The sequence below is a fragment of the Dermacentor silvarum genome, chromosome 3 (genome assembly GCF_013339745.2).
Source record: "Dermacentor silvarum isolate Dsil-2018 chromosome 3, BIME_Dsil_1.4, whole genome shotgun sequence".
NCBI classification, from domain to species: domain Eukaryota; kingdom Metazoa; phylum Arthropoda; class Arachnida; order Ixodida; family Ixodidae; genus Dermacentor; species Dermacentor silvarum.
In genome coordinates, this window is record NC_051156.1 from 167,541,713 (window position 1) to 167,564,293 (window position 22,581).

General features: G+C 45.5%; 2 long non-coding RNA genes across 2 annotated transcripts; both read left to right on the forward strand.

Annotated features, from left to right (window-relative positions):
* The first annotated feature begins 7,463 nt into the window (after positions 1–7,463).
* Positions 7,464–12,029, forward strand: LOC125944590 (uncharacterized). Its single transcript, XR_007466293.1, has 3 exons — positions 7,464–7,531; positions 10,206–10,257; positions 11,962–12,029. It is a non-coding gene; the product is annotated as an uncharacterized LOC125944590 (long non-coding RNA).
* Positions 12,030–13,528: 1,499 nt separating this feature from the next.
* On the forward strand, positions 13,529–18,618 carry LOC119445008 (uncharacterized). Its single transcript, XR_007466276.1, has 3 exons — positions 13,529–13,639; positions 17,922–17,987; positions 18,530–18,618. It is a non-coding gene; the product is annotated as an uncharacterized LOC119445008 (long non-coding RNA).
* Positions 18,619–22,581: the final 3,963 nt, after the last annotated feature.

A 22,581-nucleotide genomic window follows, 5' to 3' on the forward strand; every position in this document is an offset into this window, starting at 1 on the left:
CAGAAATTTTGGGGGGCATGGTGCCTGGAGTGTCCCCTCCCCCTGGCTACGCCACTGGTTGAAGCTGAACCTCGAGAGTGTCAAGGCCCGCCAACGTATACCCATATTGCTGGAGATCCCGGCTCAACGCGCGCGCTTCGCAGCTCGATCGTGGCCAATTACCTGGGCTGGCGCATCGTGCAAGTGATGGGCCAGCACGCCATGGCCCGGTTCCGGCAGGCTAGCTTCCGCTTCGACCACTACCGGTACCTGCTGCAGGAACCCACCGAAGTGCCGCGACAGTGCGTGCGCCTCACCATGCGCCTGATGGGATTCGCCGTCGGCAGACTCTACTACGACCGCCAGGTCACCAAGGCAGCAGTGCGATTCAAGGCGGTGAGCTCTTCCTGTGAGACTCGCACGCCCTGGAACGATAGTGCCTGTACTTTTATCTCAAGCTCCCATGATATTTGATTAAAAGACGTTGATTAACTGATAAATCGAGTGATAGGTCAAGTAAGCTTTGATATGCCTGCCGTATACGCAAAGTCAAACCTCGCTATAGCGAAGCGAGTTTTAGCGAACTAGCGAAGACAAAGAAATAATCGCGATTTCCTTTCAAATTCCTAGTGGGACTCGCGCATTTACAATGTCGTTTCAACGAATCAAACACTTTCCTTTAATGCATATAGCGAACTTTTTCAGGGGTCCTTCGAGTTATGAACTCCCCGCGGGCAAGCGAGCACGTTGAGACGCTCGGCGCGTTTTGGCCTTATCGATACACAGAACGCTAACGAGAGCTTGCGCGGCCAAGGGCGCCGATAACACAGGCTTCCGAAAGCGAAGGTGACGTAGCGACGTCGCGGCGATGCGCTTTCCCTTCACGCATAACCTGGCGTGCTGGTGTTTCGTTTCGCATAGAGTTACTATATATGGCTCCCGGGCCCGCATGTATATGCCTCCCCGCGGGAGCCATATGCAGTAATCCTAGTTTCACCCGCTCGGCTTCCTCGAGTGCGCTCGTGCCGTCGCGTCGCAACCTATGGGAATTTAGGCTGCTACAGACGCCGGACGCCGGCTTTTTCGCTCAATGAGCCATTTGACGTAAGCTTTCGCACCAAACCTTGGTTTACTCGGACAAGAATTATTCGCAATAAAGGTGTCAACTGAGTATTCCTTCTTAGGTGTACGATATGGCCGAGGAGCTGCGGCAAGCGTTCAGCGTTCTCATCGACATGAACCACTGGATGGACCCGAAGACCAAGGAGCGGGCCCTTGTCAAGGTGTGCTACTCGGCTACATTTCTTTTTTTTTTTGCGCTTGTAGTTTGCATTGCCCCTACGTTTGAACGGCTGCATTGGCGAGCTTTGTTAAATGTGCGCAAAATTAGGGCAGTAGCACATCGAGGTGCACATGCGTGCATGGGTGTCATTACGATAAGCATTGCTCAGTGAAAGCAACCATTTGGCATCTGTGATTGACTCCACCACCCATTTTCTTTCCGTTTGCTTTGAATCATTCCAGCTGTCTCGCATGCAGCTCAATATCGGGTTTCCGCCGTGGATAAGGAGCGATCGCGAATTGAGCGAGTACTACAAGGAGGTGAGTGAAGTCCTCTCGCAGAAATGAACAGGCGATGACCGCGAACTTTGAAAGGGTTCATAGCATTGTTAATGTAAAACGGCGCTCGAAAAATACGAGAACAAAGAAAAGGTAGACGTGACAGCGCATGTCACGCGTCTACCTTTTCTTTGTCCTTGGTATTTTTTGAGCGCTGTTTTGCCTTCCCAATGACACTTTACCAACCCGCCCAACTTGCCTCACTTGTCAGGGTTCATAGACTGCAATTTGCAAAGCTAATCAAACGTGGTTATTCATCCCATTGACCTTGGAACGTGTGCACCATGTAAGGTCGCGTAATGATAAATAAATGTACAAAGGAATTAAAATTAACGACGACTGGGCCTCACATTACGCTAAACATATGTCTACGCGATCACGCAACACGTTTTAAATATATAAAAAGGTGAGTGCGTGCTGAGCCTGGACTTTATACTTCTGGGGCACTGTCGGCTGCCTTGATTTTTGCGTCCCCTGCGACATGACGTAAGAGTAAATGCCGATTATATTAAGATGAGCTATGGATACTTTTGGGATGAGCTCTGGGATGAGATAGAATCTGGGACCTTAGACGCAAATACGGAATGTTTTTAAATGCACTACCGAACAAGCATGCCGCTATTATCAAAACATACAAACTTCAGTGCCCATGTGCCGGAACCGGTCGTCGTGTCGCATAGTAGGGCTCTAGTAAACTTCAATAAAGCTCTAGTGAGTTAGAGGAAGAGTGCTCTTCATTCTTCTTACCTTTAGAGCACCTGGCGTACTACACTAAGCGAGCAATTATCGGAGTCTGGTGGCGGACCTTGTCACTGAAGTATCTGCCAATTTTTCTGAAGCTGTATTGAGCATGGCGTCGTATGAAGGTTGTCTGGCGAGCCTTCAAAAACCGACTCAGTTAAAAGGACACAAAATATGTATGACCTTATCAAGTATTCTTTCAAAACTGTAATTTCGTTAATTTCGCCATATAATATGTTGGTTATTAGGAAAAAATATTGACCAAATTTACCTTTTTTTTTTCAAATTTACGACCAGAAGGCCATCTGTCGGTGCATCATTGTGTCGTCACGGATTTAAAATACATATTTCCGTATGTGGGCCGTCCGGGGCCCAGTAAAAGGCCTTGAAACTTGCTAAGCTTACTATTTTGGCTTTTTTAGAATAGATTGTAGTCCATCTTAACCAATAAAAATTAAATTAGGCTCAGGCATACCACGCTAAAATTTATGACGTCACGGCAAGCCAATGCGGGAGGTTCACTGCGGCGTCGCTACCGGGCTTTTGCTTTTGCGTCTTTCTTTAGTTGTTAAGACTCCTCTAGTGGTAAGAGTCTCATTTTTCACAATGCAGAAGCGTAATTTACTAATACAGGTCAGATCAATTTTTTTCTTTCTTTACTGTCCCATTAATTAATGGGGGTTTTAGTGTGACGGGAACTCTTGTTATTGCTTCTCGTTGGGCCGCAGTTTCACTGATAATAATAATAATAATAATAATAATAATAATAATAATAATAATAATAATAATAATAATAATAATAATAATAATAATAATAATAATAATAATAATAATAATAATAATAATAATAAACTCCCCTCGCGAAGCCGTCGTCTTCCCCATGACTGAATGCAGTTTTATTTGTCACACCGATCAGCCACACCTTTAGTTCGTGATCAGGCTATTCATTAGTCATATAGAAACTGACTAATTATTGTGCTCGTCCAAGAAATAGTGTTATTTCTAGAATAGTTGTGAACGGCATTAGTAAATGAGAAGACAAAATGAAAACGACAATAACAGCACAGACACAGATACAGCAAATGTTACGCTGAATGACCCAGTTGGTTACAAAACGCAAGAACAAAACGGGCGAAATCAGGCGGAAATATTGGGCAGCACACTGCCGAAACCTCTCTTCTTGGGTGGTGCCGTTCAGAATCTGTTGACGCTGTTTTAACGTTCATGTCATTGCAATGTGCGAAGCTTTATTGTAGCATATCCGCCAGCAGCGTAATCAAGGTGTTTTCGATGTCGAAACACTTCCTTACTGTGTAAATAATACGAAAACAGCGTCAATATGTCTTGAGAATGTCTACAAGTCATATCTGATCTCGGGGAATCCGTTCTTCTTCACAGCACATCATGTGTGATGAGTCAGTACACGATTCATTTCGGCTGTTCGGTGTCTGGCAATGTATTTTGACTAAAAATGAAACAGCATTCTGGTACCTTGGTGTACTTGAAAAGAGCAGTTTGGGGGCATTGTACATTACGAAACAGTAATAGCGCGAAAGCGAGACTGTAGACAAACGAGCTATAGGGCTTGTACGCCTCCTGCCTCCTCCATTTTCGTACATTGGCATTGCGTTTTTTACTCCCTCTTTGCTCACGTATAGCTTATGCATAATGAAGTGTATTCGATTGGTTTTCTACCTGATTAGATCGAGGAAAGCGCAACAGCGCCATTCATATGAGTAAAATTGTATTCAAAGCGTCAGATGAATCTCTATCCTGTGGTATGCCATATCTACACTGTGGTTCCAGGCGTTCCGTTCTGCACTCAACAAGTCGATGAAGCTTTACACAAACTGCCTACTAATACGTGCATGTAACATATGGAGATGTTTACAAAGAATCGGAAATAAATTATATAGCATTTTATTATCTAGTAAAATTTTTCTTGGGCTAGTTGGGGTAACATTGCAAGTTCATACAACGCGAGCAGCAGCTCGTTTGTTGCAGTGTCTGTCTATACTCACGCTATGCGTACTTTATTATCTACATCATCTGTTCATTAATTGATTGATTGATTGATTGATTGATTGATTGTATTTTATTCATCATCTGTTAATGGTGGTATCATATAAAACAACTTTTTTGTTGCAAGTCAGAAAAAGATACTTCTTCCATTCCGGCTTTGGAGTGCTTGACCAATTTTCTCAAGGCACTCGCCGCAACGTTTCAAGTATAAGCTACTGGCATTAGTACCTATATATGAATGATTTAAATTGTCGAACTGACCTGGAAAGTGAATGACACAATTGGCGTCTATAATTCCTGCACATGTGACTTCTTCATGACTTATGCACATGGCGCAGCCGTCATATATAACATTCAAAATCATAAACACTTTTCCAAAGGACACGCTAAGTATTCGACATCGCCCTATTTTTAATTTTGGGGAAGTAGCAGGGCAGACATATTCACTCCTAGCTAGCTTATCTCAAAGTGAGAGTGCTTGGTCAGACGAGCTGATCACGTGGACGGGTCATCCTAGTTTCTGAAATAAACTGACGCTGGTTCTCTTGGCGTGGCGGTAATTCCACTCTTAATGACTGTCTTCAGCCGTGCCGAATGATTTATCCTGCATGCGTTTATTGTTGTCCCGCAGCTTCCCGATCTCAGGAAAGAAGACTTCTTCAGGAGCATGCTCATAGCGACCAGGATTTACTACCGCATCTTCTACGGCCGACTGAGACAATTCAAGAAAGCCAACGATTTCGGGTATAGTTATGTCCGCGAAGTCACTGAAAAATTGTCGCTTTATCTAACATCCTCCTGGTCACCGAAAAATGACGTGGTGATAAACCTTTTCATACGCAGCTTCTTATCAGTGTTGTGACAGATACTACCGGATCCGAATGTATTCGGGGTGCGGGGCCTGTGGCGAATGCTCAATTTCTTCTAAAGGTAGCGCGTGGCAGGCCGAAATGCAGTTTAGGCACGCACTGTAAGGTGCTAAAAGCATAGTGTTGTACGCTGTGCGCTACTAACTTCTATACGCTCGGAAATTCAGCTTCATCTCTGGACTTGCATCCCGTAAACGTTTGTCGCCCATTGTACAAGTGCTCAATATTCGATTTGTTGGCGGCAGTTTCGAATAACGCGCCGTCTCCCATTGACCGCACGTGCAGCCTCCGTCGCGGGGGAGTGGTGCGGTTCGGAGGCCCTCGGCATGGCCTATACCGAAGGAGGATTGACGACGTATAGTTGCTTGTAAGCATGCATGTGGTTGTGCCGGTAGACAGCGCTTCGCCTCTCGACGGTCATAGCCGTGTGCCTTGCGCAGCTCCCCCTTTTTGATGATTCTACCCGATGACAGAATGCACGAACGCGTTGTTTTTGACGCAAGAACAGCTATTCCTACAGCCGTCGAAGTAAAGATTCCTTACTCGCGGAGCGATGTAAACTCTTTGTTGACTACGCTCATGCGAGATTGCGCAGCACATTACTGCAGGGCTCAACCATGCCATTGGTACAGGCGCCTGCGGGAAATAGACTGTGACAGGACTCTTCGCCTCCCTGCTAAAGTTAAGCGATGCCAAGCAAACATGCTTCTCCGGATTCGCCTGGGCGTCGCCTTCACTCGACGCTATGCACATCTGATTGGCCGTACGGGCAGCCCGAACCGTGAACGCTGCCAAGTGTCTGAGACTCTCCAACATCGGTTTTGCGACTGCCCTCTCTACGCATCATAGCGGAAGACGCTGGCTTCGACGCTAGCAGGCATTGACAGGCGAACATTGCCCGAAAGTAATATTTTGTCAGCAACGTGTGACCGTACAGTAGCATCAGTAGCTACAAGGGCTGCTCCAGACTACCTGAAGATCACCGGACTAGACGCAAGACTTTAAGGAAACCCCTGTGTTAGTGTTCATATGCATCCCTTCTTCCTGTCCTCATCATCATCTTTCATCTTTCTTTTTTGTCCCCCTACCTTTTTCCCCTGCGCAGAGTAGCAGGCCAAATCATGCTCGCTCAAGCCGACCTCTCTGCCTTTCTAATAAACCATCTCTCTCTCTTGACGCATGGTGTAAGCGGATGCGTTATCATGCGAGGACACGCGTTGATGAATCGTTCCTGCTGCCTCCCCGGTCATCATGCCGCGTAGAGTGCATGAGGCCTATTCCAGCTCCCCTTTTAGTGGACAGAACCATCAAAAAGGGGAAGCTACTGAAGGAACATGACTATGGCCACAAATGGCGAAGCCCTGCCCGCCTGGCAGCGCATTGCTCAGAGAACAACTATTGTTAGTGACCTGGTCAAAGCAATCGCAACCAGCTTTTGCAAGAAACAAGTGTCATAAAGTGGTTCATATTTTATGCGTTAGCATTGTACAGGACAGTCGTTGGCTATCGCGGCAGCCGTCGATGCGATATTCGGAGTGTGAGAGAGGGACAAGACTGAAAATACAGATTCTTTAACATAATATGCATGCTTCCCGTTTTACGCTCCCGCTCATACATTAATTTGGTGACCAAAATAGTTTATAAAACCGGGGCCGAATCCACAAAGCTTTTCGTTTGTAAGTACTGTTTTCCACTGGCTGGCAGCCTTCGGTAATGATATGTCCAGCATCGGAATCGGCTGAAACTTTCTCCTAAGAACAATACCAGCGTAAGAGCTTTTTGTGCATACAGGCCCTGGCCATTACTCGCGTGGTTTGCACGCTGACTGCAGCCGTACAGTATTGCTGCATGGTCGTACTTGTGGGCTATGTATATGGTATATACAACCACCAATCGTAGTATTAGTATCGGATGGAACGGATATAAATTATATGAAACAGGGTAGAAAGGCGAGAGATCACAGATAGTCAAAGCAAAAAAAAAAAAAAAGCATAGAAAGGCAAGCATCAAAATGCCTGGAGACAGCGAGGTAGAGCGCTCACGGGTATAGCTATGAATAAAAAAAGTTCATGCGTATATTTCTGCGGACAGTCAGCGAATCATTATTTGGGAGACACAACGCTAACATATATACTGCGGTCGTTCAGATGTAGCTGTAGGACATACGCGTTTATTTGCTTTTAATTTGTGCGTTCTTGTGCGTGTAATAAAATGTTTCATATTTTTATTGTATCTACTTAGGTGGCTTGCGTCTGATTCAATGTCAACCATGTACTACAGCCTCATTGGAAACTACCTGCGTAAGTGCGCTAACCTTTTGTAGACTGGGCCGATCGACTTCAATGCTATACGCTATTCAAACTCGGGATGTTTCTGACGTGACTGCTTCCGCCTCGCCGTTGCTGGAGAATAAACGACCGCCTCTGTCGAGGTGGCGCCTCAATCGCATCAAGCTTTCCCAGCGGCGAGGCGGAAACAGCCGCGTCACACACAGCCGTGTGCTGGTACGTGACCACTGCGCGCTTATGCATTTGAGGTTCCGTTTTCCGCATGATATTCTCCGGATTTCGTGACTCTGCACTAACAACGTAATTCCTCTGCGTTACATCCGCGGCCTGGTAAAACGCGATGGCTACCTTTACGAGATATTCAAAAGTGCATTGAGTATTGTTCAATTTGTTTTCGTGCTTTTACAATTTTCTCACAATGTGTATACGTTACGTTAACGTTAACGTCTTCTTTTTCATTTTGTAGTTTGTGAATGAGCTGCGTGCGTTTTAGCGTATTTCCTCATGTTTACTTGATTCTGTGCCACCACACTCCTGCACTGGCCCTGACGGGCTGCCGTATTTATAACTAAATAAGTGAATAAAATAATCAGCATGCGATTTTGGCACTTCTAGAACAAGTTATGAACTCTTCGGATGACGAGATTGCATTAGGATGGACTGTCGGACTTCGTCGGTTAAATGCTCATTCGTGTAGTTTTCATAATTACTTGTCTAATCGCTGCCAAGTCGTTTCTATAACCGCTTGTATATTTACTACCTCTATTTGTCTTAAAATCTCCGCCACTGTGTCAAAAGCAATCCAGAGGAAATCGGTGAATCATCTTTCATCATTTCATCAAATCTAAAGGGGAGTTACGACCTGTGTGAAGACACATTATACGTATCTTAGTCCTGACCACACCCACCCCCCTCGTAAGAAAAAAGAATTTAATTGTATTTTATATTCCTATCTTTAATTTAATTTCGTATCCCTATATTCAGAAGATGTTGAAGGAAGATTTGGAAAAACCCTGTTTATGTAGCGCAAACTTGATCGATTGTGCATGAAACGTCCTCTCGAGCCACACACGAACGTTCAAACCATTTCCTAAACTATATAATATTGAAGAAGTTATGCACTGGTCACTAGTCCTATTTAAAGCGACCTCGCATAGTTGGTCATTGCAGCGGCAAGATATAAATCGGTGCGAGCGCAGCATTGCGAGCGCTATATGCTCTCTTTCAGACAAGATCAATATTACTCACATGCTCCGAATTCCGCACGGCAGATAAAGAAAATGAGTCGAATGTTTAAATAATAATATCAATAAGCAACGTGTCTGCTTAGCTGAAACCACGACATCACGCACTGATAAATATCAGCGTGATAAAAGGACAGCACACGTGGAAACATACCGTTCTACTATTACCGCCACTGCTTCCCCCAACTGCACATGAGCGTTAATATACCGCGCATGTGTACTATGTGCTAGGCGTTGCTAACGGTATAACGTTAACGCTATACTAAAATACTGTCATAGAGAGTCTTAACCAGCCCGTGTGACGTAGTACCATTTACGGAGTACCGAGTTACCGGAGACGTAGACGGCCGCGTTGAAGACACGAAGCTATTTTGCAGCGAGAAACGATATTCTACCTATAGCTGCTGGTTTAAAACGTCAGCAGCGTCATAATTCTGTCGACATCGTCTTTTTTATTATCATCATCCGTCAACGAGAACACTCATATAAAAATAATATCACAGTTTCGCCATAAAGGCGAAGCGACATGTTAGAATATTACACGAATAAGACTCGTAGCTGTATAGTGACCAATATGAATTGAAGTATAAACGTATGCCAAGTAAAAACGAGCTGTTGTGCTAGGGGTCCTCTGTTTCAATCCTGCCATCAGGCAATTGCATTCATGTTTATTAATTAAAGCCAACGTCTTTCTTAGCGACTTTACCGCTACTTTTTCTTATCGCGTATGTTTCAAACCTCTTTCCCGGCCAATCCCGGAGGCAGTGCACAGCCGCGCCAATGACATTGCATTATTTTCAGGTTTGAGCTGTTATTATTTCACACTTTTAATATTTAGGTCTGCGAATATTTAACATAACAGGCCTGCGCTGTCGGTGTGCTGTTTCATGACATTTGTTTGTAGCCTGCCATTCTCAAAATCCTGACGAATAATGTTGTCAAGAATGTAAAACCTGGTATGAGCAACTTTATGGATAAAATTGTGTGGCAGTACAACCCGCATATACCGTATGTCAATAGTATATTACATGGCAAATAGCATACACATACTGACATACCTAAATATACATATACGGAGCCTCACACCGACGGCGACTGTATACGACAGCTAAAATTCGCTTGTAGTGTCCATTTAATTGTTATCTCAATAAAACGTTTCTAATGGTTTCTGGTTTTGTAAATCGCCACAATATGTCGCTACCAGCTTTGCTGTCGCAGCCCACCTCTCTGGTAACCCGGCATTCCGTGAAGAGCAATGCGTTCTTTATACGCAGACATAAACTAAAATTTTCTCATGAAGTAGTATGTATGCCATACAAAGCCGCGACGCTTTCAGACGCAGCCGCGTCGCATTTGAGTTGGCTTCATCACCACTGCCGAGTGATATTTTGTTAATAATAATTATAATTATTGTTATTAATAAATGTTGTTTTTTATTCCAGTGCTGCCACTCGAGTACCTTCAGTTTCCGTTCTTCCTGATCGACATGCCACCGTAAGTACTCTCTGATATGTTTTATGTAATGTTACCTTTATTTCCTTTTGGCAGCATTAAGAGATCAATAACGCGTGAAAAACAGGTAGCTTAGGACACAGAGAGCTGGAGACAGCACCGATTCTCCTGATAATTGTTCAATTAAAAGTAACGTCGCTGCGCATGTGCATGTTATATGGGTTACATATGAACGTCAATTTTTCCCATCAGGTAATTTAGGGTGAAACTAAACGTTTGCTCAAATGTAAAGGCGAAATTAAGCTGGTCTGAAGGGAAATTCGCCGGGGAATTGCGGACGGAATGAAATAAATCACAGTGAGCAAAGAAGCTGAAAAAATAGCTTTCCATTTTTCGTGCGTTACGTATACGTGCATGGGAGATATGAAAGTTCCTTGCGGCATGTGCGGCGCTATGTGAGAGCGACGCGTAGTTTCTCTACGATCTGCACACATAAGGTCATGCACAATAAGCCTATTATCGTGAGCACTGGCGCCGGAACTTGCCGAAAGACAATTAGATATTCTGCTGGCATATGGCGACACCTACCTTCTGGTGCTGATGAGCTCTCTCTCTCTCTCTCTCCGATGGCTGTGTATGCATGAAACAATGGCTGGTGTATTTTATAGCGAAACTAATCATACGGACACTCCAGGCAAACGTTCGCCGTTGTCGTCGCCGTCGTCGTGATGTCCCGCATAAAGTCCAATTGGGCGATAAGAATGAACGACCCGCGCGCCGTATGCTGTGCGCGCGAGGAAAGCGGGCGAGGGGGAACCGAGATGGAGGGTGGCTTGATGCGCGCCGCCTTCCCGCGCGTCCAATTTTAGGGATCAAGCGAGCGCTATGGGGTATTGGAGAGCGCGCCGTCTCCTCTCCTAATCTGGCCGTACGGCGCGTATACCTGAGCCCGCGCGCCGTAATTCTATCTGCGGCGGGTGAAAAGTTGCGCTGAGATGGCTGATGGCTTCATGCGCGCTCTCTTCCCGCTCGCCTATAGTATTGTTGGAGGCTGCGTAATCTAAGTATCGCAGACGCGGTGAAGCGAGCGGCAGCACGAAGCGTTCGCCCGCCGCTGCCGGGGCTCTTTATCACGCTAGCGTTGTGACAGCGAGTGCTCGTGGTAATCTAGCGAGATCTGTTCATACTTGCATGTCAACGTTACTCGATCTAGTAACGGTGCTTGCATGCATGTGGCGTGCGGCACACCGTGGTTGGTAATTTAGTAAGCAAAAGTTTACTGCAATTTATACGGCCAATACAACTAAGAAGCTTAATTGGTGTAACTGCATGTCTATTATTTAGCTGTAGATTAAATCGATGCCTCGCCCTTTCGGGCGAACCGACAACTTTATTTAACTATATGTAGCCAGGGAAGCGTATACGCATGATTGCCGCCTCCAGACCATAGGTGAGTTGAAACGCGCCAGCGGATTGCAATGCTCGTACACGCAACGTACCAAATGGCGTTGTTTTACAAACCAAAGAACTAAATGCCCAAAGAATACTCAAATGTGCATTTCCAAAGCTGCGATGGGGCGCGCACGTTTCAGGCAGCAGGAGAAAAAGCTGCCTCTATCTGATCGCTTCTGTCATTTCTAGCGTTGGCCATTAATGATGTATCGGTATACTGTATATTTGTTCAGTCTTAAGCCAAAGCATCATATCCGACAATGTAAAGCCAGTTTCGATCTTTTCCCGACGCAGGCCAATAAACTTCGGCGCCTTGGGGACTATAATTGCGCAGCAGATCGTTTACGGCTTCGGAGATCAAGGTAAGACTTGGTGACATTTTTTCCTTAATCGAAACTTGTTTTTCTGCGCCAGTGTTAGAGATTTTGACGAAGTATCATTTTCATTTTGTCTCCTGCTAACAATGCATGGACGTAGAAAGCACGTGCGTGGTATTGGACTGGCTGGGTATTGCGCATACCTACGTAAATAAAATACATTTTAATGCCGGAAGCTGGAATGGATACCCCCGCCGGCTGGTATGTCTGTCCGGCGGTTGTATGGTATACGCATAATGGACAGTGCAATGATCATAGTCCCGACGTCATAAGTTCTCGTGGATTTGTGTAATAACCTTCTTGAAGCTATTGCGTCATCGCAAATTGTCTCTATAGCAAATCGTTAGTCTCGTTTAGCCTATATTTACTACATTTCGACAGCTTTCAGGACACTGCATTCAAAAGAAAAACGAACGTTCATAATGTCACAAACAATTTGGCCATTGCGAATGCCGCCGTCTAAACGTTTCCGATATTTAGTGACTCATGTACGCGAGCGCGTTGACCCAATAATTCGCTGTAAAATATAAGCGATAAAACCCGTTAGCTGTGAATGAAAGGTTGCTGCTCTAAGGACATGTTTCGAGGCAATAAATCAAGGCAACCGGAGCAGAAATTACGATAAAAGAGACAGCAATGTGCCTACGATCTCGAGGGAGTCGTGCCAAACGTTAAAAAAAAAATCCCAACCAAAATGTAGTACCATATACAGGGATTCCCTCTGCGGTGTAACGACTGCACCGCCGGATTTTTATCTCATAATCTTAGTATGGAAATAACAGGGTCTCCCACGTAACGTGTGGCCAAATTTTAAAATATACGAGTGCCACGTAGCTGGACATAACCAAGGTAATGTTGTTTGCCGTCGCTTGGAGCGAGTCCGACTATTTTGTTGTATTTCGCCTAAATACGTAATTAGTTAATATTCATTTCCTTTTCAAATATTATAATCGTAGCAAAATTTTCTATCAGCAAATTGTAGGCCATCATGAAAATTTCATGGTGGCTGTAAGCGGCTATGGTGTTGTGCTGCTAAGCACGAGGTCGCGGGATCGAATCCCGGCCGCGGCGGCCGCATTTCGATTGGGACGAAATGCAAAAAACGCCCGTGTCCCGTGCATTGGGAGCACGTTAGAGATCCCCAGGTGGTCAAAATTAATCCGGAGTCCCTTACTACGGCATGCCTCATAATGAAATCGTTTCTTTGGCACGTAAAACCCAGAATATAAAAAAAAATCCTGATCCATCTTTCTATTGCTCAATACGTGCTACGTAAAAGTTCTTTCTTTTTTTTTTCAATCGTTAAAGAAAGGCCCGCAAAACACGAAGAAGTGCCGCACGACTAGGTACTGCGGCAATTTTCGCGTGCTTTTCGGAGCTTGTTTCAAATTGAAAAAAAAAAAAACATAGTTTCATGTATTTCAGCGCCTGTACTTCGAACTTCGTAAAACGTTGCTCGCGCAGGGTCCCTGTACGACGAGAACGGCAAGCTCTCCGAGTGGTGGTCACGTGACACGCGGCGGAAGTTCCTGCCGGGAGTGCGGTGCCTGCAGGAGCAGTACAGCGGGTTCACAAACCCCAACACGGGAATCTCGGTAAACACATGGGCCCAGCCGCGGCTTGTCCGTTCTTCACCGCCGTAGCCAACGTCCGCAGACATTTATTTGGCAGTACGAATGAACGTGCCCGACCATGTACACAACATGATAGTTCTTACATTGAAACAACGTGACGTCTATCGACAGTAAAAAAAAAAAAAAAAAAAAAAAATCACGCGTGTTTGCACTCGGTCGCCTAAAGCTTAGGCACAGCGAAGCTTACTGGCTGCTACTGCTAGGTATATATGAACTTGGTTGCTGCTAGGTCTTAACTTGGTTTAACTCCACTACGTATGTAGGAAGGTACTCTCGAGCGATCATTTTGGGAGGTACCTTCCGTTTCGCGACATTTCGCGTGACTAGCGCTGGACGCGTGGGCGCCTACGAGCGACAGCGCTCCTGGCATGCCACAAACGCAGGCAGGATAACCAAGTTTGGTATAGTGCCAAGAACGCTGTCGCTTGCCGACGCCGAACGCGTTGGAGGCTAGCCGCTCGATATCAACGGGCCAGCTTCGCTGTGTCACGTATCCAGCGGCCGTGGCTGCGTCTTGAGCTTTGCGCGGCCTAGTGCAAGCTTTCGCCTTGTTTTTTTTTTTTTTTTTTTTTTTTTTTTTTTTCTCCTGGTCAGCGCGCCGCGTAGAGAAGAGAGGCAGGGGTCGGGAAGGCACGGAGCTGGCGAGGAGGAGACCGCGTGCATGCGCACGCGGTCTCCTCCTCCTCCTTTTCCGGGTTGCCATGGCTACCACGGCTACGCACCACAAATTACGGCTGGCTTAAACAGCTTCGCTGTTAAAAGAAAGAAATAATCGGGGGAAAAAAGGGCAACAAGAGGAGTGGCGGGAGTGTAGGCGTTTATGACGAACCTACATAGTCGCAGAATATTCGAAATTTTGAATTTGAAGGTTGAGCATGCTCGAGGTCAATCGAATAGACTTTGATATTTGATACTTATTCCATACGATGAATCGATAATCGAAACATGGAACACTCTTTACTAGTCTGATGTACTGGATGTTCGGAAATCGCCTACAGTGAGAACGCACTTCAAAATGTCGCGTAAGACGTCTCCTGTTAATCCGGCTCGACGGAAAATACGAAGTGCTTTCGAAAATATGGCATGCTTTGTTTTTTGCCTTCCGCCATGCATTGATGCATACTTATTTCTTGAACTAAACAATAACTCGTGTGAGCCCAGATCGTTTCTCCCCAGTGTGTGAAATGCAATACGTAGCAAACATTAAAAAAAATCTGGTTTCACGTGCCAAAACCCCTATCTGTTTATGAGACATGTCATAATGAAGAACTTCGGTTTAATTTCGCCCACCCGGGTTGCTTTACTGTTCACCTACATCTAAGTACGCGAAGGTTATTTGCATTCCACCCCATTTTTCATCCCCCGCTGCGCGTTCGCTTTCATCTTTCGCTGTGCTCATTCGCTCGGTTACGCCGGTGACGCTCGCCGGTGGATCGGCCGCCGCTCTAAACGCTAAAATCACAATGGCGTAATGAGATCTGGAAGCTGGAACGATAAGGCGATGAACACCTTGGGGCTTCGCCTTCTGTATGTGCACAAATTTGTATTATTTCTATTGTTTGCAATAAATTCGCGCTTGAAATTGGAAATGTGGCCGGACGCAATTGAAGATCTTGATGAATAGCTATACTCTGGGCGACAACCGCACTTCGTAGCATGTGTTCTTTGCTTTACAAGCTTGTACACTAAAAAGAAACATTTAAGGTTAATATGTTACTCATACCGTGAGCTGTAGTTTGGTATGCCGGAAACAACGTGTAAAAGACAATGGATGGCGACGCCATTTCTAAATCTCCCACAGACGCTTTTCGTGACGTCATATAGATATAACCCCGTTTTCTCGCCGCAGCTATAGTTCAGTTGTTTATCTACATAAAAGATGTAGGTTTCACTTCAACAGCGAAGAAAAAAAAACGCTCAACATATCTGGATACCTCTGGGGATATTCCGCGCACAAAACGGCACAAATATGAGAAAAGGTTGCAACTTTTGTGTATCAACGTTGATACTCTCGGCGCATAAGTTGCTACATCGAATGCAAAAAAAAAAAGAATTATTTCGATTTTCTTTTATTTTTCTGCTAAGCACAAAATATTATTGAAACTGCCTAAAATGAATAATTTAACGCTACTTTCTTTGCAATGCCTATTTCACGTGCCTTGCTGATTTCGGCTGCTTCTTTGTCCACTATTTCTCGGAACCGAATGATCGGCACCATCTTTCTACATACCATGCGACAGGTAACGCACGCATTCACAACGGCGCCATATCACCTCGTCTCTGTTCGACCACAACTATATACTCGACGGCGAACTTTCTAAATCAGCTGAGCTTTTCTTGTTGTCGTCAGCAGGCATTGTGTGACACCGCTACGCCACGTCGCAGCACGAGAACGACACGAAAAGAATTAGCTTCACCAGAAATAACAGGTGCACCACCGTCTCGAAGACAGAACGGCTATTGTTGCACACACAGGGCACTTTGCAGCTTGGCTATACAGCTTACTCATCCCACGTATATATACAACGGTGTTCACAACGGTGGAGCACAAAGTGTTCGTGTGTTCTGATTTATCGCAAAGATGTGTAGCTTCGGCATTTAGAAGGGCCGGCATATTCTATGCGTGACAGGAGCAATACACATGCAACGTGAACCATCATTAACCAACTATACGGCTCAAGTGTGCATGCTTCAAATGCCGTTATTCTATACAGTGGCCAAACTGTGATTCCACCAGCTGCCTGCTGAGATGACAGTCTACTGTTGACTGTAAGGTCGCGGGTTCAATTCCGGGCAGCAGCGTCTGCGTTCCTATATATGGGGGCGTAATGCAAGAACTGCCCGTGTACCACGCTTTCTGGCACGCAATGGAATCTCCGGTGTTAAATCTGAGTCATTCACCAATGCCGCGTCTCTCACAGCCCCTCCTGTGTTAGAGGCGTTAAACCAAATCAAACAAGCAAGCAATCTGGCTTTCGAAGAACTGAGAGCGATGCGAATTGGTACTTTTATTTTTAAGTGACACCTCACCAGGTCACATATCAAATTTCGGTTATACGCTGGAACTTGTTACGTTCTTCTAAGGAGTGTTCTACCACAACCATTTTTTCGAATTAGTTCGTCAATATCAGAGATAGGAATACTTGAAGTGCCGCGAACCCATGATTTCAGGAGGTGCTCGAGCGTCACCGCCGAATACTCTCTCCACTTGCCCCGTCTAGCCTCCGCAAGCGAAATTCCTTCCCTGCATACCGGAGCTGGAGGATCGCGTCACGAATACGTCACGGGCCCCGCCTTTCTTTCTTTTCTCTTTCTCTCTCTCTCTCTCTCTCTCTCTCGCACGTTTTTGCCGAGTGGCGCACTTCCGGTGGCGGTCTTGGCGCTGAGCCGTGCTCCCTCAAGGGCTGCAGAAGATAGCGCCAACCTTTCCCTTTCCCTCAAGAACCACTTATCATCATGGCGGTCTCGCGCGCGAGCTGATGCGTTTGTCTCGTTTGGCGCAGGGGACGATTTCGCGCGCTCGGCAAGAGAACACCTGATTAGCAGTGTAAGTCAGTGCCACCGTCACAAGCGCTGAGGCAGACGCGAGAGGATGAAAGAGCATGATCGCAGCGCTGGTTAATTAAGTTAATGAAGGCGTATATTTGCTTAGGGTATAGAGATAACTAAGGCTCACGAACCCACGACCTTTCGTGGGAGTCGAACCCACCGCCTTGCGTTGTCCGCACCTATGTGACGAAACCGTTGGTCACGTCGCCGGGCTTCTGCTGACGTGGCCACAATGCTTTCGCATTCATCGACGTAGGGATAACTAAGTGCCCCTTAATCTTTTTTTTTCCTTCAGAAAATAATTGAAATTACGATGAGGATGAAGATTTTAGGAACCTCATAGTAGCACCGCACAGCAGACGAGGCACAGGCGTAGGAGACAACGCAACACTGCCACTAAACGGGCAAGACAGTACCCATATCGTGTTTCCCACTGTCCTTCGTTTCTTGCGCGTATAGCTACCATATTCTTAATTCGGCTTCCACCTCAACCACTGCTATAGACTCATTTTGACGCGCTTTAGCGTTAAGTACCCTTTTCTTATCCGCATCGCACTCAGTGAGCGAACAGGCGCCATTGGACAGTCGGGTTCGTATTGACGGCAGGTCGTAATTCGACTTTCTGTCTTTAAACCTTATAATCTTTAGCGTAACCGCGAGTCTATATTTAAGCGACACATTATTTCTTTTGCAGCTCGATATAAACACCACCATGGAGACCAGCGTGGCCGATAACGCGGGTCTCAGACTAGCCTTCAAGGTAGGCGTTCAGTACTGCACACTGCACGAGCGCATCCTTTACGTACTCAATTTCGAGAAAGGGTTATCTCTATTTCAAAAATAACCCTGAAGGCCCTCGGAGAGAATATTGCCGAGGGGGTGGGGTTAATACAATTCGGGAGTAATGTAATATTTAGTAAATGGAATAAAGTGAAATCGTAGCACTAACGTAAGCAGTGTAATAATTAATAAAAACAATAAAAAAAGCTTACAAATAAAGAAAATCATATTGCAAGCGCAACACAAAATAGGTTTAAAAAATGGTACAAGACGTGCACGGAATGAAAGCTGCAATACGTTGAAAAATTTGTACAGAGCATATATATATATGCGCAAGAGAAAACGTGAAAGAATTAGCTGGAGACACCATACCGTCTTAGCGCCGTTCATCGCAAGCATGCAGCAAAGGTAACGCGCAAGAAAAATCCTTGTTCGCCAATGCTTCTGGAAGAAATTCCGCAAACTTCACCGATTCCACTGATTGTGCGCCCATGTGTACAAAGCTCGCGCATTTGTACGCAGGCATTTCGGGTGTACCAGACCAAGTTCGAGGAGCGGTACTCCCTGTACACCATACCGGGCACCGAGCCCAAGAGCATGGAGCAGATCTTTTTCATCGCTTACGCGCTGGTACGCCTCGGACTGTGACGTGCGGTCTGTTTGTCGCTGCGTAGACTATAGTCTCACGTCCCATTTTTGTGGGTTTTTAGCTAGCGCAAGACTTTGGAATTGCCCATTGTTTTGCGTGAAATCACGCGATTGTCACACGTTCTGTCTATATATGAAAGTACAGGCTCAGATCGCACACGTCGTTGTGTCTGTGCGAAGTGGCCATTTCTTTTTATTATTTGTTTTTTTTTTAGGTTGCAGGCAGAGGTGTGTGTGTGGGAGGGGGGGGGGAGGAGATAGAGATTGCGGAACAATGAATTATAGAAAATGGTCTACGCGCGTAGCTATGCACACAATACCCAGTCATATGCCAGAAAAGCTCTCGCCTCAGTCGGCATTCGAACCTGGATCCACTGCACTTGTAAAAATATCGCAGTTTCACCCGAAAGGCGAAGCATCAATTGCGATAGCAAATTAGTAGAGAGCTATACAGAGTAAGGATAGTAGTTTTATCAGCTTGTAGTGAAGAAGAGGGACGATGCAATGAAACCGTTCCGTTGCACGAAAATCGGTATTTTTTTATTGCGATAACGATTATATGGACACTCTAGGTGAACTCTAGCCGTCGGCTTTGCCGTTAGGTTCCACATGAAGTCCAATCGCAATACGATCGCGCGCCGCATGCTGTGCACTGTGCGAGGGAAAGCGTGCGAGGGTGAGCCGAGAATGATGGTGGCTTGATGCGCGCCGTCTTCTCGCGCGCCCAACATTGGAGGCCACGTGATAATGCGTGCGCTAAGGGCGTTGGGTGGAGAGATTGGGCAGGTGAGGGCGCATCTTCTCCTCTTTCGTGGCCGTGGCTGCGCACTGACGTGGCCGAGCGCATACGAGGCCCACGCACGCTTTTGGAGCAAATTCTGCGACGAGGTGTGCGAAGGCTGGGTTAACCGAGACGGCTGGGGGCTTCGTGAGCTCTCTATTCCCACGCGCCTAAAGTGTTGGAGATAGAGTAGTCCCAAGTTTCGGAGACGCGTTGAAGCGAGAGGCAGCACGAAGCATTCGTTCGCCGCTGCCTGCGCTCTTCATCACGCCAGCGTTGTGACAGCGTTGGCCCGCGGTCATCGAGTGAGATGTGTTCATGCTTGCCTACGCGCTCGTGGCACGATTCTCGTTAATTTAATTGCGATTTACCCGACCGATAAAGCTACGAAGCTTATACTTCGTGTAGTTGTCAAATACTTCGCTATAAATGTTTCGCCTTTCGTGCTGAACTGCGACTTCGCGCGCGTGTGTGTGTGAGCACCACACACATTATAAGCAAAACAGACAAGTAATGCCCACATACGTTTTCATCTGTCCGAAATTTTAGCGGACATCGGGCACGGAATTAGCTAAAGGAGTCCAACCATGGGTACTAGTCGCTCCTTTTATGCAACGCTCTGTAAAAAATGACGGCATGGCAGCACCCATGCGTGGGTCCTTTACCGGCTAAAATGGGTGTAACTGAGAGGGATAAAGCTTTTCACTGCAAAGCACCTGCTCGAAATGTTTGGCCTCATTTTAAAGAAGCACTAAAGAGGACAAGAATTTCATCTGTATTCCTAATTATACTCTCTTACAAAACCAAGAAAGGCGCTCGTACCGTGATATCTAGGATGCTTAATTAACCAGGAAACACGCCGCGAAAGCAATAGACGGGTGGTCATATCCGTTTTGTATTGCTCCCTTCTCGCTGAATTATGTTATCATAATACTTTATTTTCAGCGTTCGTTTCATTGTAACTTATTTGTTGCTGAAAAACTTGAAACTATCGCAGTAATATTCATCACTTTCGTTGTTTTTCCACTTAGTGTATAATGTGTCTTTTAATATCAATATCTCAAGGAGACTGTCAGTCATCCAAGGAATAAGATCTTGCTTATAGTTGCGACGTGTGCATTGTTGTGTTGATTGCCCAATGAGGTTACTTATACACTCCATAAAATTTTGACGTTCCATTTCTGCTTCAGCATCATGGATATATTCAATGTTAACATATTGGTACAATTGGCTCAGTTCACTATAATCCACATATGTTAAGCACTAATTCACATGCGTTAAGTGTTACTCAAGTTGGTTTTAGGTATTTATTTGAAGAAAACGTTGGGTTATCATCCGTGACACTTACATTATAAAACCCTGCACACACTTCCTACTCCATGTTAGACAGCATGTGGGCAATAATGGATTCTGATTGCTTAGTGACACAGGTTGTAGCGGAAATAACATTTTTAATGTTGAGTGACTAAAGAAAATATAAATACTCTGAAAAATTTTTGCATAATTTGATAATAATATCACCACATGCAATCAGTGGAACTTGGGAGACTGTAAGAGGTACTAAATGTTAGCATGATGATGATGATGATGATTATGATTATGATGATGATGTACAGTGAGAGATTTCATAGCGTAGATCACCAACAATTGAAGAAGGTGGGCGGTGGACAGCACTCATGCACGATAAAACCCCACTTCATCTGAATTAATATTGTTTCAGCTGAAAGCGTACATATCCTGGGAAGAAGGTCAATATCAATTTCATTCTTAACAAATGGGGCGATGAAGACGTGAAGACGCGATGAAGACGTGAAGAAACCTGTCGAGGCGTAGACGCCGTAGTGTATGTAGGTAAATGCACGGTTTCACCTTCTTTCAGCCATGTTTCGGTTATGGCTAGTACATCATATGCAAATTTATGTTGCGATAAATACAGGTTCCTTATTTAAATTATTTCTAATGCCGCGTAAGTTAGTTTCATATAGAGAAATGATCTTGCTCAAGCCATGCGAGAAAGAGAACACATCATTGCAGTTAATTTAGTTTGCGCGTGCCTTAAGACCAACAGTAATTATCAGACCACTTGGGAGAGATCATTTGTAGAGGTGGCATAAATGACGTGCAAATTATCAGCTTTCCTTATCCAAATTTTTACATACGTCACCCGAAGGAATTAGCTTCTTTCTCTCTCTCTCTCGTCTGACCTACAGGGCGCATACCAGGAGTGCTTTTTTGGTAGTGCATACATGTCCATTAAAAAATACAGGGCTGTTCTCGCCTTAGAAACCCAGTACAGAAGTGGTTACCCTAGTTCTTTTCTCGAAATTCAAAACTTTATCCCTCACTGCCTTTGAAACAAACTTTGCGTCACTGTTCTGTGTCTGCGCATGTCTAGAGGGAACGCGGTGAATGAAATCAATAGCCGGTTCTTCTACGTGTACATTAAGACGGCTAGATATTGTTTTATTGCGATAGCAATTATATATGGACATTCCAAAGCGGATTTCTGCCGTCGGCGTCGCCGTCGCCGTGAGGTTCCGTATGACGTCAATGGCGATGAAATCGTCGCCGCGCGCCGGACGCTGTATGTGCGAGTGAAATAGCGTGAGGGACGCGCGCTTTCACGGGGAGTGAACGCACGGCGGAGAACAAACGTGAGTTCTGAGCCGTGCTCCCTGAAGGGCTGAAGAATTAAGCGTCTCTTTCCTCCTTTACAATCACCATATACGTAGAGCAAACGCGACTTCTTCCGACGCGCGAAAGGCCTGGGGGGTCGTCGAAAACTTCGGAGCCGCCCCCAGAGCCACCGGCAACAGTCGTCGAGGCTCCGCGCGCGGGCAGAACGCCGACGGCGTCGACAACAGTTCTGCGCGTTGCTGGTGCTGCTGCATGTCCAAGTTTATACAGCTGATAAAACCACTCTCCTTACTCTGTATAGCTCTCTACTAATTTGCTATCGCAATTGATGCTTCGCCTTTCGGGTGAAATTAACTGCGACAACCTTTATATTGTTGAAATTAGTATTTTTCTGATGTTATTGGGATTCTTTTGATCTATAAGTTAATATAACGACTGCACTGGTCTAAAGCTGTCAGGTCTTATCTTGACTTCTTTCAGCTTCTTTGAAAGATAGTCATTTTCTTTT